General features: G+C 44.4%; 1 long non-coding RNA gene across 10 annotated transcripts in view; it reads left to right on the forward strand.

Annotated features, from left to right (window-relative positions):
- Nucleotides 1-9,296: 9,296 nt before the first annotated feature.
- The window catches only part of LOC102555697 (uncharacterized), a 61,302-nt gene continuing 59,275 nt past the window's right edge, over nt 9,297-11,323 (forward strand). For 4 of the 10 annotated variants that reach the window (XR_015686094.1, XR_015686095.1, XR_015686096.1 and 1 more), the window contains exon 1: nt 9,319-9,628. This is a non-coding gene — a long non-coding RNA (uncharacterized LOC102555697). Of the gene's footprint in view, nt 9,629-11,102; nt 11,196-11,323 lie in introns of all 10 variants that reach the window. The other 6 variants (XR_015686091.1, XR_015686092.1, XR_015686090.1 and 3 more) reach the window with 4 other exon arrangements.

Genomic DNA, 11,323 nt, shown 5'->3' on the forward strand with positions numbered 1-11,323 from the left:
TGCGTGGGTTTCCAATCCGGATACGGGTCTTAGTGCCCCTCCCCTCTTCCGCATCCTGAACCTGTTATGAGCGGATACAAGGAGCAAACTGGGCTAAATATGGAAAGAGAGAATGTGGCAGGAGGGTTATCTTGGCTGTCATATTCTTAAAATATTTTGGTGTAGACAGTGTGCATATGTGTGAAGTTAAATTTAACGCATACCTTAGGAACTGTTAGTTAACATTTCACGCATTCCTGTCTGTTTACTTATTGCTATACAACACCACCCTCAAGTTTAGTGGCTTGGAATGCAGTACATGAAGGTTGGTCATGGTTCCGTGGGGGCAACGGGCCAAGCTGGGCAATTCTCACTGAGAATATTGTGTGTTGTTGTAGCCAAGGCTGGAAGCCCCAGAAGCTCGGTAGGGCCTGGCACTTGAGATGCTTTGCTTCTCCCGTGTCTGCCACCTAGGCTGGCAGGAGGACTTGCACAGCTGGGGATGGATCAGGCATATCTTTCTTCATTTGGCTTTTTCACATGGCTGCGTGAACTTGCTCACAACGTGGCCTCTCAGGGTAGCTTGTGTCCTAAGAGCATTCTAGGAGAGCCGTGCTAAAGCAGCAAGTCACTTGGTCTTGTAACTCAGAAAGCTTCCTGTCTCCTGTTGTCTCCTCATTGCTGTGACGATTTAATGCATTAGCTTGGCTAGGCCATGGTCGTCAGATATTTGGTCAAGCATTATTTTAGATGAAGTTTTTTTTTCTTTAAGAGGAGATTAACATCTGAGTTGAGTGGGTGACGCTTCTAAAGCCTTTTCTAATTAGCTGAAGGGTTCCTGCCTCTCTGGACAGTTGTTTTTGGATTCCGAATGCAGCATTCCCTCTCCCTGAGCCCCAAACTTGCTAGACAGTCCTGTGTGTTTTAGATTTGTCAACCTCCTCACATGCAGGAACCAAGTCCTTAAATCAAGTCTCAGTTTCTTCCCCTCTTCATCTTTCTTCCTCCTCCCTTCCTCTTATTACTCTGCCCTTTCTGGAGAACCATCACACACAGACCCAGTTTCCAACATGAAAATTAGACCTGAAAAAGGAGAAACTTCAGCAATAAAATCTCATGCTTTCTAGTTCAGTACACTCTTACCTGAAGCCTGTCTCGGGTGTCCAGGATGAGCAGGGTGGCACATGCTGTGTCCGGGAGTCACTTAGCTTCGTGTCCTGCACGTTCCAAAGGCTGCTTATTGTTCCTTCCAGAGAGGACCGAGTGCAAGCAGGTGCTCTCCTCATCGGAGTTTCTTGTTGGTGAGCCCAAGGACAGAAAGCAAGATGGTCCTGAGCATTTCATGGCTATTTTGAGCCCCCCCCTGCTCCGAGAAGGGATTGTATAACTAGAGAATCATATGGCTCTTGCCTACGTCTAATTACTGGCTTTCACCAACACCACTTTTCTTCCCCAAACTAGAGAAAGTTGAGTGACTGATGGGCATCTTTCTCCCTTTCTGCATGTGGCCCTTGGGATTCCTATGACTTTGATCTGCATATTTAATTGGATAAAGAAAGACTAGGGCATAGAAATCAGAACCTGAGCAGGCCAACCAGCAGCTGGCCATGTTAATAGAGAGAGCAAGTGGCTCACATAACCATTGTGCTTGGCCAGAGCTCTGTCGTCCTTGTCCACTGTGGTGGCCCATTGGATGCTGGCTGGTCCTTTCTCATTAGTGTTCCTTCTGAGTGGAACGGCGTGGTAGATGGTCTCTTGTCCTGGGGAATGGAGACTTCCCACGAGGCTATAACACAGAGGACTATCCCAGTGGGTGGGTGGAGCATCGTGTGTGCTGCTAATCTCAGATACAACTGTGTAGACAATGACAAGGTCATCGTCTTAGTCAGGGTTTCTATTGCTGTGGTAACACACCACGAGCAAAAGCAACTTGAGAGAATTGCAAAGGACTTATTTCAGTTGACAACTTTCAGGTCACAGCCCATCACCGAGGGAAATCAGAGCGGAAAGTCAAGACAGGAACTGAGGCAGAAGCCATAAAGAAACAGCACTTGTTGGCTTGTTCTGTAGGAGTTGCTCAGCTTGCTTTCTTACAGCAAGCAGGACCACCTGCCGACGGTTGCATGTCCACAATGGGCTGGGTCTTCCCACATCAATCATGGATTGAGAAAATGCCCCATAGGCTGGCCTACGGGCTACTTAGACACAGTTCAGGGCCCACTCCCTGAGCCCAGGAGAGTCCATAAACAATAGTAGCTAGAGAAGAGGGTAGTTAGTTCTGGTGGGAACAGTACAAAGGTCCTAGGACTCAAGTTTACCAACTTAAATGACATATATAAAGGTAAATTTAAATACATTTGAACAAAACTTGATTTGTAGCCTTTTAGAGGTGATTTTTAAATGGTATTATTTCTTGAATTCTCAGAATTGGACGTGATATATGCTTGCCCTTGCCTACTCATCTAAATTATACCTGCTTCCTTTACTCTGCCCTGGGAGCCTGGCTCATCTGAACACTACGGCTGGATTCTCTTTTCTTCTGGCTTCTGGTTTGTTAGCTTATAGGGAGGGCCCTTTATCTGAGTAAGGATGAACTCAGCATACACTTCTGTCGTGCCTCTTGCTGACAAGCCTGTGTGACAGAATGCCCTCTTCTGTGGAGCTTGTGCTGGTGTGCCCACCTCCCTCTTCTCTGTGTCCCTCTGCTCTTCACGCCTCTCTTACTTCCCTCCCCACTTCATTGCCACACTCTCAACCCACATGTGTAGATCATTTCCCTATTAAACACCTCTTAATTCCTAATTGAGGGTTTCATCTAGTTCCTGCCTCCAGGTTAGTGGTTTAAGGCAGGGATTCATTTTGTCCTCCAGCAGGCGTTTGGCAAAATCTGGAGATACGGTTGATTGTTACAAGTAGGGGTAGTTTGGGGTGTGCGCTGTGGGCATCTAGTGAGCAGAGGCCAGGGGTGCTGCTGACCATCCCATGATGCACTGGGCATTGCCCATAGCCAGCAGTTATCCAGACCCACAAGTTAGTAGAGCTGAGACGCTGATGCCATGAGAAATGCGGTGTTAATCATGAGAAGTTAATATACCTGAGAAACCCGACCTTAGATGTTAGTGCTCCTGTCCCTGTACTACTGAAATACCAGCACGAATTTGTAAGCTACGTATGGATAAAGCAGTAACGTATAGATAAACGTATAGGTAAAGCAGTAAACACACTGAAACTCAATCTTGTGGTGTTAGCCGAAAAGTCAAAATGACGTTATTCTGCTGAAATCAAATGGATGCTCCCGGTGAGAATGCTGGTGCTGACTGTTTGGGGTGAGCTGCTGCTTGGTTTGCTGTAACCTGGGACACGAGGCACTTCTTTCTGAATGTCTGTCTACACACGCTCCTGGGAAACCATGTCCCGGGGTACCCAGCAGGGCTGGGCTGGCTTTCATTGGGCTCCCGTATAGTAGTCATCTGAAGAAGGCCATTATCACCGGTTCTCATTAACCTGTGTCAATTGGAGTTATGTTAATCGGTGCTAATATGTTCATAAATGCAGCCACAAAGGAGGGCCCCATGGCATTTCTCAGTCTTCTGTCTCTTTGGAGATGTTACTAAAGACTTCAATAAATTAAGAGAGGATATTAAAATTAAATGTTTATGTGAGCCTCTGAGCCCCAGGTCCGTCCTGGGGGCACTGTGAGAGGAGAGTAGCTGGTGCTGGGTAGAAGACAGAAATGATCCCTGGTTCCTTCCCAGGGTCAATGGTGCAGAACACAGAAAGTTGCTGCTGTAGGGCAGGATGATTTTATGATGAATAAATAGAGACCTTTTTATTTTTTTTAAAAAAATATAATCATTAGAAAGAATGCCTTTTATTCTGTCTGAGATAGGGTATCTCTATGCATCCCTAGGTGGCCTAGAACTTGATATGCAGACAAGGCTGGCATAGAGACCCACTTGCCTCTGCCTCCCAAGTATTGGGCTTCAAGATGTGGGCTGCCACATTTGGAAAAGTCTTTCTTTTTTTCTTTTTTCTTTTTCCCGGAGCTGAGGACCGAACCCAGGGCCTTGCACTCTACCACTGAGCTAAATCCCCAACCCCTGGAAAAGTCTTTCTAATAGAATCCTTATCCTCTAGGAGGTACCGGATGGGTAGTTCCCACCCCTATTTCAGTCACCCTGCTTTCTTTTCTCATCTGCGGGTTTTGAAACAGCCTCTAGACAGCAATGTGGGGGTTCTTCCTCTTTGTGAAAAACATTTGTTGTTCTTCCCGGCTTTTCCCCTGGCTGGGGAGGGTGAAAGCCTCAGGAGGCTTGAGATTTTCCCATTGATTTTCCCACTTTCTTCTAGACCGCCACAGCCCCCTGCCTCTGCCCGGTCCCTGCCCCGTATCTCACAACACGTCTAATTGATTGTATCAACTGCAAAAATCTTGTGTTGCTCTTTATTTCGCTCTTGTACTAGCACCTTTTGCAAATCTAAAACAATTATGAAACCATTTGGAAACAATAATGTTGAAATGCAAATACTTCAACGTTATTAAACTGTTAGCATCTCGGTGAATTATTTCCTACAGATAATTACTTCATTTCTTTATAGCCAGCCATGATGGACTGCTACTTAGGGTTGCTTTCCTGTTCTGTCAGAAAATACAGTTACAGGTTGGAAACCCCTCTGGATTCTCAACCACCAAGGCCAACACCATCTCAAAGCATTTTTGGTTATGGTGTCCTTGTTGTTGTGGTGTGTGGGGAGTGCTTCAGTTTAATTTGGATTTTATTTTTAAATAAATATTTGGCTACGATGATTTTGATGAAAAGCTCTTTGCTGGCTTTAATGAAGGATTTTTATGGATCCATATAACACCCATGTCTTAATTACTACAAATGGACAATAAACTCTTTCATATACGAGAATGGGGAACATAGTGAGCACCATTAGGAACAATTGGATTTTCACTTGATAATTCAGTAAAAAAAAAAAGATGTAAATACTGCAAATAATAGCCCAAGGGGGTGTCTCTGCAGCTCCAGGAGAAACTGTGGAGCAGAACTAATTTTTACAGAGATGTGGCTCTGTGTTTTTTGAGCTGTGACAAAAGCAAAATATAAATTCATGCCGCGAATGAAATAGTCACTCATTTGGTGGGTGCTAATTAATTTCTCTCTGTGTGCCAGAGACATTTAATTCCTCATCACCAAAAGCCCCTGAATTGAGGAATATGCCCAGAGAGGAAATATCTGATGCTGGGGAGTTACCTACAGTAGATGAGTGCTGATGCAGAGGGCTGTCTGCTTATTTGAGACAGGGTCTTACTGTGTAGCTCTGGTTACCCTGGGACTGCGTAAACAGGCTGGTTTTGAACTCATAGAAGTCTGCCTGATTTTGCCTCCCAAGTGCAGGGCTTAAAGGACTGTGATACTGGCTTTGGCATTTAATATACAGTTGCAAAAAAATTGACAAAAGTATACACTTAGTATACTTTTGATATGCACTTTCGTATACTAAATGTATACTTTCAACCTTATTTCAAAGTGCACTTCTACTTTTAGAAAGTTGACTGTAAAAAAGGCACACTGTGTGACCCCAGCAATAGTCAAGACATCTTATTATTAGCCGTGTCTCTTGCCTGCACCAAAATGTCATGTCCTATGACTGCCATGTGCCACCTACGTTTGTGTTCATGACTCTATGACATTTGTATCTTGACAAAGCCACCTTGTGATTTGCCCCTCAGGATGGATGTTCATGCTGTTCAGAAATCCATAACTATTTAGTAACTTCCTATGCAGAAGGTTTTGAACTAGTGTGTATCCAAGGCCCTCTTGTAAGATCAAGTAAACACAAAGGTGTCCAGAGGCCCCTCTTGATCCCCTTTGTTTAGGTGGAGTTTCCAGCTCTTGTGCTACTAAGTACTACGTGTCCAGACCATGCTGCTTCTTCTAGCAGGTCAAACATGCAATCTTTCTGAAACTGTTCTTTTTGTTGTTGTTCTTTTGTCTTGTAGTTCCATGAGAGTATTTAATTTTGGAACGGGAATGTAGGCTCAGTGCTTGCCCAGCATATGCAATGCTTTGGGTTCATCCCCAGAAAGGAAAAAAAAAAAAAAAAACTTGGTTCATAATTAGATGGGCCAAAATTTCAGAAACCCCTCTTGGCTTTCTAAAGGGCTCAGAGTCTTTTTCTGTGTGTGTTTATGTTTGTATATATGTGCAGGTTTATGTGTACATGTGTGTCCTTGTATGTGGTGGCCTATAGTCAGTGCCAGATTTTATCTGTCATCTACCTATTATCTACCTACCTCTGTCTGTCTGTCTGTCTGTCTGTCTGTCTGTCTGTCTATCTATCTATCTATCTATCTATCTATCTATCTATCTATCTTCTATCATCTATCTCCGTCTTCTTTTTTTGAGACAGGGTTTCTTTGCCTTGCCCTGGCTGTTCTGGAACTTGCTCTGCAGATCAGCCTGGCCTTGAACTCATAGAGATCAGCCTACTTCTGCCTCCTAAGTGCTGGTATTAAAGGTGTCCACCCAGCACATTTCTACTGTATTGAGGATGTTGTCTCTCACTGAAGGGGCCCCTTGACTCAGTGAGATTTGTTGTTAAGCAAATCCCAGGGCCCCTGCCTCATCAGTACTGGGGTTAGAGTCTTCTATCACTCCTGGCTTTCTCTGTGAGTTCTTGGGACTGGAATCCTGATCTTCATGGTCATCTCCCCAAGTCTGTGCAGGAGTAGTAGATGGTAATGTTCTAATGATCTTCTGAAAAACCGAGTGCTGTCCTTTTTCAGAAGGAGATTCATACCTTGACTCTGGGGTGAATTAGGGCAGAAGACTATAAAACTCTAGAACCAAAGTATGAAGAAAAATTTCCACTGTAGGTTTTTTTTGTTTTTCTTTTTCTTTTTTTTCTTTTTTTTCTTTTTTCTTTTCTTTTTTGTAGTGAGACAAGTCTATTGTTTCAGGGATCAGGACTTTTTTAGTGGTATGGGTGGAAAGGTCTAATTGGTCATAGCAATCAAGTGAGCAGAAAAGGGCTGACTGGTTATAGCACAGCACCTAATTATCATGCAGGCAGGAAGCCAGAGTGGGATGGTTGTGCTGAGTTACCCAGCCTTGCCCAGAGCTCTGTACAAAGTCACTTTTTAGACAAGGCCAGACACCTGTGTCCTGGGACACTCTTCAGACAAAGACAAGCAGAGACAGGAAGCCCTGCTGAGAAAGGGAGTCCTCCATTCTGCCCTGAGTTCAGAAAGCCATCTGGCCACAGGATGCTACCTTAATAGCCAGGCTCCCGATATTTCCCCAGCACCAATAATACAGTTTATTGGCTTCTTATAAAAGGTTTTTTGAACCAGACTTGGTGAGTTAGGGCCTATAGACATACATACATACCATCACTACCATGATGACCCTTTCCCCCTCCCCTACCACCATCACCACCACCACCTCTACCACCACCACCATCATGACCCCTGCCCAGCTCCCCACACCATGACCCCTCTCCTCCTCTCCCCTCCCCCTACCACTGACATCACTACCACCACAACCACCACCACTACCACCACCACCACCACCGCCAACCCCCATAAATCTTGGGTGTGCTTTCCCATTGGTACTTGGTTGAAGCTCTGTCATTGGACAGATAGCTGTCATTGGGGTTCACTTCCTATAACACAAAGAGTCACCTCTGCCCTAGCCTGTTCTCCCCTTTCCCACAGCTCCTATCTACACACATGGGATTCCCATCTAACGTATCTGGTGTTCTACGATGACAAACTCATTTCCAAAGGACCCGGAGTCAGAACCAGAGAAGTTATTTCTACTTCAGTTTCAGGATTGGTGAGTTGTTTTCATTTCTTTCCTCTGAAAAAATGTTTAGTTCATCTCTAATCCAAGAGGACTGCCTGAGTTCACACAGGATTCTTTTGCTTTACTTGACTAGCCAATGCCTAGATTTGGGGGAAGGCCACACCATGCTCTTTTCCTGCCATCCTTTCTTCTGACTTCCTCTGTTAGCCCTTGTATATAAGCCTACATTAAACTATCCTTAAGGAAACCTCTGCTTCATGAAAATTAGAATTTAAATGTTGATTCAAAGAGTAAGCTGTTTCCAGTTCTTAAAAGATTAATCAAGGTGTCAAGGAGAAAAGGTTGCTCAGTTCTGTTATCCAGATATAACTCAATCCTACTCTGTGTTAATATTCTGACAAGGTTGATGTCACTTCCCAAACTAGATTAAAATTTGTTTTTATTTTATGTCTACCAGTGTTATGCCTGCATGCCTGTCGGTGCACCACATGCACACCTGGGGCCTTCAGAAGCTAACGGAGGATGTCACATACCCTACCAGAGTTATGGTCAGTTGTGAGCTGCCATGATGGCGCTGGGAACTGAACCCAGTTCCTCTGCAAGTGCAGCACATACTGTTATCTACTGAGCCATCACTCCAGCCTCTCAACCCCCATCAGATTATGTTCAAAGAGTTTTTTTCTTCCCTCTTGGAAAGTTACAGGCGACATCTGGGCCACATAGCTACATTGTCTCATTATTTGTTTGCTATTCAGCCATATTGTTTAGGAGCAGAGCGAACTGTGATTCACTATCCATTCTGGTTTGGGCCCTTTTCTGATGTGGCTGGCTGGCTGCCTTTCCTCTTTCTCTAAGTTTTAGGACATCTAATTCTGGACAAGGGAAAGAGATTTCCCTCTTCCTCATCTCTCTCTCTATCAGGTCTTCGTCCTTATTCTTTCCTTTTCCCTTTCCTCTGCACTCTCCACCCCGTCCCTCAGCTGGCCTGTGTAGGTGGAAACACTAACAGTCCCAAGGGGATGTCTCAATCAATACCCACACGACACAGTGCAGAAAGATTTTTCTCTCTGTTGTTACTGCAGTAATTTGATATTTGCCTTGCCAATAGCCACCATGTCTTCTTTTAGCTAAGTGACATTTATTTGACACCTTTTGTCACATGAATAATCTTTACCCTGTGCAGTCTATTTATCTTCTTTGGGGGCAATTTCTGTTCACATAACATTTGTGGTGTAAGTCTATTGCTTATTGAACATGTACAGTGCCCCGGGGCTTGGAGGGAGAGACATTTTCTCACCTGACCCTCAAGAGGTCAATGGAGGAATCGTGATTTGACAGTGAGTCCCCTAGACGCAAGAAGCTAAGGGGTTTCTGCTCACTGTGACGGAGCTAGGATTCCAACTCTGGCCTTCCAGAGGCTAGTTGGTGAGGTAACAAATTGTCCCCTCCCCCAACAGCTGAAGGAACTTAGAGAGGGTGTTTAGATGTCTGACAGATAGATGACATCACAAAACAGAGTCTGTTCTCTTGCCAGGAGAATCACCTGAGATCCAGGCTCTGCTAGACTTGTCCCCAACGTCCTACTCCCCCAGTCTCCCACAGTCAGGGTGCCCCATATCAGCTGAGACCTAGGGTTCTGTCTGAATTTGTTTGTTGTTTCCTAAGGTTCTAACCCGGCATCTTGCTCAAACTCCTTGGAGGACTCAGACAACCACAGGGAGCCTGAGAAGGAGCTGTTGTCTGGTGGACTTAATCATCGCCCAGACAAGACACAGTAAGGGATAGAAACGTGTTGGTTGCAGAAGCATTGGTGTGGAAAGAGAGCTGGCAGAGGGGTATGCACGCTTTGTCACATGGAGAGAGTACAAATCCTTGGGTGGAGGGAGGCTGGGGATCTGGAAGGTTCATCTAGAGGGCAGAAGAGCCCATAACTGGAGCTCCAGTACAAAATCAAATATGCTGACCCTCCAGGTTGTCAGTTCTGGGATTGCTTTTATTCCCACTTAGAAATTTCTTGTTTTAAAAGATCATTTTTAATTTATTCTTTGAAAATCTTATACGTTTATACAATGTGTTTTGATCATGTCTACCTGCCATGATCTCCCTCCAATTCCCCCCAGCGCTGTCACCCTGTAGGAGAGAGTCTTTTTTTTCTCTCTAGCCTCTTAAGAATTGTTGGGAGCGATGCCCTTGAAGCCCTCCATTATTGATGTTATTATGGTTAGTTAAGTATGACTGGGTTCATGGAAAATCCCCAGCCAGCTGCAGAATATTAATACAAATCTGGTGGTCAAGATAAATTCAAACTCAGGCCTTCATGCTTGCATGGGAAGCGCTCTTCCCAGTGAGCTACCATCCCAATCCTGCTGTGCTTTTAAGATGTATTTATTTACACACCAGAAGAGGAACTCAGATCCTATCAGATGATGATAAGCCACCATGTAGTTGCTGGGAATTGAACTCGGGACCTTTGGAAGAACAGTTAGTGCTCTTAACCACTGACCCATCTCTTCAGCCACCCTGCTGGATTCTTTTAAGTGAGGAGGATTTTTGTGTTTGTTTGTTTTCCTAGACATGGTTTCTCTTGTATCCCTGCCTGTCCTGGACTCTTTTTATAGACCAGGCTGACTTCGAATCCAGAGATCTGCCCGAGTGCTGGAAGTAAAGCTATGTGCCATGGTCACCTGCCAAGAGCATTATGAAGATTCTCCTGCTCATAATTCTAAAAAAAATGTGGATTTTTTTTTTGTGTAGTGAAAAGCAACATTTCTTTTCAAGTTATTTGCCGATTTGGAGATTTGTCAATTATTTCAAATTTATCTCTACATAGTCAGGCTCAGTAGACAGCACAGCCGATTCTGAGAACACAATGCTTTTTCCTCCCTAAATAGGGTTTTCTTTTAGAGCAAGGGCGAATCTCAAAATCACGCTCCTCCTCCTGGCTCAGTCTGCCAAGTTGCTGGAGTTGCAGGAATGTGGCACCAGGCTTGCAAAGAGTACTTCTTATTAACTTTAATTTCAAACATTTATTTCACACAAATGAGCAGATACACAAATGGATGGGAACCGTCGTGAGCGATGAACTTAATGTGACAGTAACTCATGAAAATGTTCCTTCAGCACAAACTCTAGTACCTCTGTCGCCTCTGTTTATTCCGGATGGATTTTAGTGGCTTTCAGATGTCTTTGCAGTTGAAAAAAATTTAAACGCAAACACTCCAGTGGTCACACTGAGTGACACAATTGAATTAACTTGAGTTTAGTTTCCTGGTCTTTCTAACCGCGGTGTTGTCTCTACTTATTTTGAAGCTCCTATTTAAACACAGAAATACACTTTACCATGGGACAGAAGATAAGAACGACGAGCAGAGCAGGGGAGGCCCTGTGTGTGCTGACATGGAGGTAATGAATTCTCAGAATCTATTTCCACGTAGAACGCAATGTTTATTGAAGGATAAATAGAAAAGTCAGGCCAGTGAAACTTACATCGTACTGAAACCGAGAACGACGACTGCTTAGAACTTAGATCA

This window comes from Rattus norvegicus, chromosome 4 (assembly GCF_021556685.1).
Source record: "Rattus norvegicus strain SHRSP/BbbUtx chromosome 4, alternate assembly SHRSP_T2T, whole genome shotgun sequence".
NCBI lineage: Eukaryota > Metazoa > Chordata > Mammalia > Rodentia > Muridae > Rattus > Rattus norvegicus.